This window comes from Megalopta genalis, chromosome 10 (genome assembly GCF_051020955.1).
Source record: "Megalopta genalis isolate 19385.01 chromosome 10, iyMegGena1_principal, whole genome shotgun sequence".
NCBI classification, from domain to species: Eukaryota; Metazoa; Arthropoda; class Insecta; order Hymenoptera; family Halictidae; genus Megalopta; species Megalopta genalis.
In genome coordinates, this window is record NC_135022.1 from 10,491,954 (window position 1) to 10,499,953 (window position 8,000).

An 8,000-nucleotide genomic window follows, 5' to 3' on the forward strand; every position below is an offset into this window, starting at 1 on the left:
ACGATTTGAAGGGCGCCGCAATGCGACAACGATAATGTTTCTACAGGTGGAGGAATTTCGAAGAATTTCGAAGATCATTCCTAACGAAGTAACGGGTATTTAGACGATTACAATGACCTGTAGCGCAAGGTCATTCGATAACAGGTAATAGGCTTAAGCAGTAAGACCTACGTTGTAAAAGATATTCGAAGCGATGCCCGTTTGCAAGCTTGGTAATTGTTCTTCCGAACAAACGCCCTCCTCATCAATTTGTTTGCACCTTTGCTATATTATATTGTTTCGAAACGATAAATCGTCGCTCTCTTCTCGTCTTCGAGATATACGGTTATTCACGAAATTGAGCGCACCCCTTTCAAAACGCGATAACTTTCTTAAAACTGGCCTAAGTGACCTGCATTTTCGTTAGATGATAGAGGGTCGGATCTCTGTATTAGGCAATAACTCATAAACAAAGCCGCTGATTGCATTTTCGCTAAGGAAAGAGTTACTTCAAATGTCCTCAGAAATCCCTCATTTTCCGGAAGTACCATAATTTTTGGACACCCTACATATAGAGGGCGAGTTTCGTAACGTGATAACCTCAAATAACTCGTAAAATATTTGTTGTATAAAAAATGTTTCACACACACAGATAGAAGTCGCATGGCTTCCAGGGGGGAGGGGTGTATAGTATTGTAATCAGTTTTATGTTATTTTGCTTTTTTATATCAAGATATGAAGGTCACCTTCAATTTTTTAAATAGAATAGTTAATATTTCTTCGCGAATTCGGATAAAGCGTTGAATTCTACATAAGAAGGAATAATATTTTTTGAATTTTGCTAAACAGCATTCATTTGTACCTTGTAACATAAACGTTGACGTATGATTTTTTTCTTTCATTTTTTAGAAATAACTTTTTCCTTAGAAAAAATTCAATCAAAATGGCCGATCATTCGAGTGCAACGCGCCCTCCGACCTTGGAGCTTGACAAAAGAAGGGATGCTCCATGCAAAGAGCATTCGAATCAATGAAGAAAGTCATGGAGCACGATTTAGATTTTTTTTTTACCACCTAACAGTGATAATTTTAATATCTAATATTCATACCGATAAAGAACGGTTTAATGTCAATTTTTACCTGTTCCCTATTTACCAATTTAATTTCCCGGTTAGGTAACAAAAATAATATGCACATGATTGATCATTGAAATGATCATAAAATAAAAATATCTATATAAAAAAAAAATGTTTATATTTACTGGTAAAATAAAAATTGTATACAAACGTATATGTACAATAAAAAATGAAATTTTATATATAAACATGATAATACAAATGAAACTGTTACAAATAACGTTAATATTACACAAATTATATAAGTCATTATATTAATAATACTGATATACGTATCGTGGATAAAAATTAAAGCATATTTCCACTGCTTGTACAATGCGTAAACATGATAATAAATGAAAATCCTGCATCATTAAATATTTCAGTTAACCTAAATACAAGTAAAGGACTGAGCTATGTACGAAATGTTCCGTTCAATTCGTGAAAAATTGTAGGTTAACTGAAATGCTTAATGACGCAGGATTTTCATTTATTATCATGTTTACGCATTGTACAAGCAGCGGAAATATGCTCGGGGCATACCTAAAGCGTAAAGGCAGCGGCACCCAAATATTATGACAATACAGACTCAGGTTAGCTTAATAGTGTGAAATTTACGACACCCATCAAGTTTCACGGTTATGGTTGCTCCAGGTCTACCGAGGGTCTAACCCGGACTACGCCAGAAACCGTTAGAATGTACCGATCGCAGAAGTTTATTGGTGTCACTAAAAGCAACATCCTCATGTTATTTCTAATTGCTATGAAGAAAAAAAACTTTGCATCCAGGTAACCGGGCGCTGTTCCGAGTCAGAAATCTAGATACGGTAACTCGCATTAATATTCGAACACCATATTGTTAGAAGAATTATTGCTCCTTTTTATCGTTTAAGATAGTATTATTGAATCAATTGTTTTCTCATGTAATAAAGCACTTCTTAAAGTAAGTAGAAACATAAATTTTGTTTATTTATTCCACATGGTTTTTTGTATAATAAGCGATAAACAAGATCGTGACAAAATTCTACGTCGCAAAAATATTCGGACAGTGAATGAATTACATTAATTTTATATAAAATGAAAATCTTTTTAATCGTGTTATCATAATATTAATATTTTGTCGGTTGACCGTTTTGTTTTATTACTTCATGTAATCGCTTGGGCATGTTACAGATGACTTTATTTAAATAATCCGGCGAAATCCGTTTCCATTCGTCTAACAAACGTTGTTTTATCTTTGTTGTTGTCTTTGTAGGTGTTGTACAAATTTTGCGGTCCAATCGATCCCATAAATTTTCAATTGGATTTAAATCAGGCGATCGAGGAGGAGGATGCAGTACTTTTGGACAATTGTTTAATAAATATTCCTGTAGAATTCTGGCCTTGTGTTTAGGATCACTGCCCTGATAAAATTTATTATTATTTACTCGCCGAGTTGATACCTCGATTTAAATCACTGCATTATTACTTTGATTTATTTTATATTATTATACTACTATTATTATTTTATATCAATACGTTTTCATTTTTATTATTATTTACTCGCCGAGTTGATACCTCGATTTAAATCATTGTATTATTATTTTGGTTTATTTTATATTATTACATCGTTTTCAGTCAATGTATCATTATTTTGTCTTATTTTATATTATTATATAATTATTATTTTATATTATTACGTTTTTATTACTTGTATCGTAACATAAAAATTCTCTGTTTTACAAAGTCACTGTAAGTTACTCAATCAAGTTGACCCAAATATTCTTCCACTTTTGCATTACGGTTCAAATAACTTTCTTTATTCATTGTCCGACATTTTGTATGGGTTTAAAATAATTTATGTAATTTAAGATCAATTTATAAAATAGTTTCTCCTTGTTTGCCAAGTAATAGTAAAATTAAAAAAGCTTCTTTGCACAGTATAAACTAGTCCCCCTAACATTTAAATAAAATTCAAACCGTCTGGTACAGTTTGAAAAAAAGTTACACCGTTTTAAAAGGCACCGACTCAGTTTTGCTGCTCACTGCAATCAAGCACGATGATTTGAAAATTTCACACAGCATTCGACGTTGCGAAACGTATGTTGCAACTTTGAAAATTGCATTTTGACCATCTTCTTGGGAAAAGGTACCACTACGGTGGTTGCCTGTGGACCTGACGAAGATACTCTCGCACGGTTCGCATACTTTAAAATAAACTTGGAAACAATTAGGTCGATCTGGTTAGCGATCCTCGTGGACGAGGAACGCGGTCGAGTGGTACCACTAGTCGCAGCAACGAAAGTGTAACCGATTCGTGGTGAAGTGGGGCCCCGTTCCTACGAATCGGCGGAAAGAGTAGAAGGAAGGGGGTGCGGAGGGGGCCCAGCGACGATCGCTGCTCGTTACATTGCGTCAAGGAACAAAAATATATATACATATATATATATGTATATATATATAACAGCTTCCCTGAATATCGGTGGGGGAGGGCGACGAGGCCCGATGCCTAATTAATCGAAAGTTATACAACAATTATTATGACGCAAATGGCCGCGATCCGTGGCGAGTGCGACGTTATGCCGCGTGGCTCACCTATACCGCAATCGCAGATAGTAATTAACGTTTTGATTCCCGCTGGCTCGCTGGAATAAATTCGGTTCGGTATATTTGCCTTGCTAATCTTAACAACTCTTGTGGAAAACGAATCCCAGACGAAGGAAGTGGCTGTTAACATTTGCGCGTTTCTTAAATATACATATGTTGTGTTCGGTCAATAGCTTATTTTCATCAATGCATAAAATTGCGTTTTAAATAAATACATTTATGCTGAACATTCGCGCTTTGTCTTTTTTTTTTCTTATTGTGAAACGTTTGATTTCTTTCACTCTTGTTGTAATGTAACAAGAAAAAGAGGGGCGAATATCGTGTATATTAGACTCTATAAATAAAATATACATCGAATATAGTATAATATAAATATAATATATGTAATATACATATATAAATTTATATATGATATAATATAAATAATATAATATTATAATAATAAAATAAATATAATATTGTATTGTACGATATAAATCAAAGAAATTATAAATGGTTTTTCGATGATTAGAAAAAGAAGTATGGAATATTTGCTTTTTGAAGGATAACACTAGATTTGACAGAAGGGTTGATTCTTTCTTAATTCAATTCAAATGATAGATTGAGTGAATATTTGATTGTATTAAGGATATGTTATATTAAATTGAAAAGAAAATATTAATTACTTTAACGCTTTTCATGCCTTTACTTTGTAGTTTAGTTCCTGTTATAAATGTTGGTGCATATTAAACAATTCTCTCTCTCTCTCTCTCTCTCTCTCTCTCTCCCTCTCTCTCTCTCTATTCAAAAATTTAGTTAGTAAAGTATATTATTTCTGTAGAATATTAAAGTAGGATATATAAATATCAAAATACAATAAACTTTCGATTTAGTGTAAAACATTAGCTACATAATTAAAAAAATATTAAGGAACATCGAATTTTCACGCGATATAAGTATTCGAACACCTTATAAAATTCAGTCGAAAAGTTGTGCGAACAGCGTTAATTTCAATGTTTTTATTGTCATTGTATGTCGTGCGATTATTAGTTTCAATATCTTTATTTTTCTTATTGCTCATTATTAAATCCAATATTTCTGCTATTTTGTATAAGTGATCAACTTCGATATAATAAATAACCGAGGTTAAATGTAGGAGTAAATTGCTTGAAATTGTGTAAAACCCCCTCGGAACAGGGTTTTACACCGGAGGAACCCTTTTGCGTAACAGCAGTAAAATCCACACGGCAGGTAATTCTCTCCCTGGTTGACGTCGAAAAAAGTCAGTAACCCTTCAACGGGAAATTCTCCTAACCGTTACCCTACAATCCGCGGCAGTCATGCCCGTTTTCCGTGAACAAAAAACGGGACTTACGGGGGTGGAAAAAAGTCTGGTTACCACTAGTTTACGAAATACAGTAACTTGGCCTACCGACACGGTCCTTGACGAAAGTCCCGGGTTACGCGAAGAACTAAGGTCAGATTTTTTTTCCTTCTCCTTTCAAAAGCGTACTACCCCTAGGTGGCATTGTGTTCCACCGGGCGGCACAACTATTTCTGGCAATATGGTACCATTTTTTTTTTAAGTACGAGTTTCCAAACTTCCGGAACTTCGTTGCTTCATCCGTTAACCAGATAGCTGTTGCAATCACTTTGTAAATTATGTAAATTACTGTAATTATACTGAAAATGTTTGATTTTTATATTTTGTTTATACATATATTATAAAATATATATAAAAATAAATATAATAAATAATATTAAATTATTAATGTAATATTAAAATATATATATATATATATATATATATATTTTAACATATATTTAATATATATATTTTTTAATTATTTTGGTATTCACTGCAAACATTTCTGACAGCAATATTATACTTCGATATACTTTGTAAAGAATATCTATTAAATTATATATTTTATAATATATATATATATATATATATTATATATATATAAATATAATAATATATAATAATAAATACTAATATTAAAAGAAATGCAATTTACTATAATCGTAACAACATTGAGATCGTTTATGTTTCATTAACGCGTAGGAAACTTAGTTCTTTAGTTATTGCCAATTTCTGAGCGCAAGGTCATCCGAAGGTCATTGCACGATGGATCACTGAATTCATGTTTTCGTCAGTTACAACAATATGGAGTTAATAATACACGGTGCTATTTAAAAAAGTCACAGTGATCTTAGTATTTTATTTAATAAAAAAATTTTTCGCAATTTGTTTAATGCACTTTATTCCCACCAAAGTATTAAATAACTTTTATTCGAAACATGTTTTTGTGTCAGATTGGCCTAGAAAAAATGCCACGAAAATCGTGGCGACCGTTACGGTGAAAACACCCTGTATACGGTTATACAAATTTCCATGAACAATGTGCAACGTGGAATTTTCTAGTTTCCAAAGAATAATCGATTTCCTACCGTTTATTAGTCGGCATATCGCTCGATCGCGTGTCACGGTATTGTTAACTTTATATGTTGCAGTGTAAAAATATATCCGCCGATAGCGTGCGTCTTTATTAATATTTCGTGTATTAAACGAATGCGGAGAATCTTAGCAGCCAATGCGAGCGTGGAAAAGTGCATCGGCCGATCGCAAGAAATGGCCATGACGAAGTATGTGCTGAAAGCGTACGAACATCCCTTTGGTCGAGTTCCTTGCATCTCCGCGATACTCATCTTGATCGATTATTCCGCCGACGCGTGCACAAGTTCCAACGCAAAACAGACGCTTAGTAACAAATGAAAAAATTCTCATAATTACACGTGTATTATACATACCGTTACATTTTTTTTAAATCTACTGTTCGAACTATGCAAACTGGTAGAGTTTGCCTTTTCAGAATTGAACCCTATAAAAATGATAAATATTATAAAAAGAAACGGAACATACTTATTTATTCAGTGGTTTGAACAAGTCGATAATTATTACAGTAATATACCAAATCGGTGAAAAGTTTTTGATTGTTCCTTTTTTTACAGTGTCCGATAGAGTGAAAATATTTCTATGAGAAATTTGCTGTTAATTGTTGCTGTTTTTTATTTTTTTACAATAAATATTTATCGTTTCGTATTATTATTTATATTTTATATTATTATTTCACATCACTTAGTGAGCTTAGAACATATGAGGCATACATCGAGGCTTTATTTTTTCTTAAATACTCCTGTGCCAATTATTTTGGTATTCACTGCAAACATTTCTACCAGCAATACTCATTTTGAGACAATTAACTGGTTAAGAATTGTGTATACTTCGATATAATTTGTAAAGAATATCTATTAAATTATATATTTTATAAAAGAGCGTTGTATTTAAACAAAATACAAATACACAGTGCTATTGATGATGACTGAAATTTAGTTCAGTTTTGAAAAAGTGATTGCGTTTTAAGATCTGTACGAACACTTTTATGAGCCACTGTACACATTTCTTTCATAAATGCGTGTAGCTCGCGTGCTCTATTTAGAAATTGACGTCAAGGTAGATGAAGATTTTTTTTGCAAAAAAAAACTAGTATTCCATCGAAATAATAGATATATATACTGTTATCCGTCTTAAAGGGATCGGTACAATGGAAATAAATAATTTTTCGATGTGTCATATTGTTCTAGTATCGGACTATACAATTAGGTTTCTCAAAGTGTCAACATATCTGGAACAACACTATTATTTCAATCACGTTTCATCGATTCAATGAAACAATAATAACGATAATTGCAATCCAATTTATAAAACTTCTTCATTATCGTTTCGTACGAACGATATCGGTCACCGATGGACCGTGAAATTTATGGAAATTCACGTTTGCGATCGATCATAAAGAAAACCGTGGAAGCTTATTAATTTAATTCGTATCTTTTCAAGGTAAACAAGAACATTATATATCATTTTATTTTACCGATCTTAATAACACCTGCTACGAGTGCAGTACAAAAATCTATGATCTATCGATACCAACCAGCTTGTTATTGATATTGTACGAACATGGTACAGTAGAACTTCGATTATCCGAACCACCGACATCTGGATTTTGCTTCAAACATGTTGTTCGTGTAAGCATATCGGCGTAAAAAGATTTACAGTAAATTCTTTCTAAATTGCGCTCAGATTGTGCACAAAGATAGACAATTTTGGAAGAGGAGATACGATTAAATAAGCGAGCGCAAAAAATCTCTCGACGGTCTTCGATTACTAGAACAGTTATAGAATAATAGAACGGTTGCTTAATCAAGGTGTAAGTAAAAATGTAATCTTCATTTTTTTCTTACACTTTTACTTACATGTTCGTCTCATCGATTAGCTCGG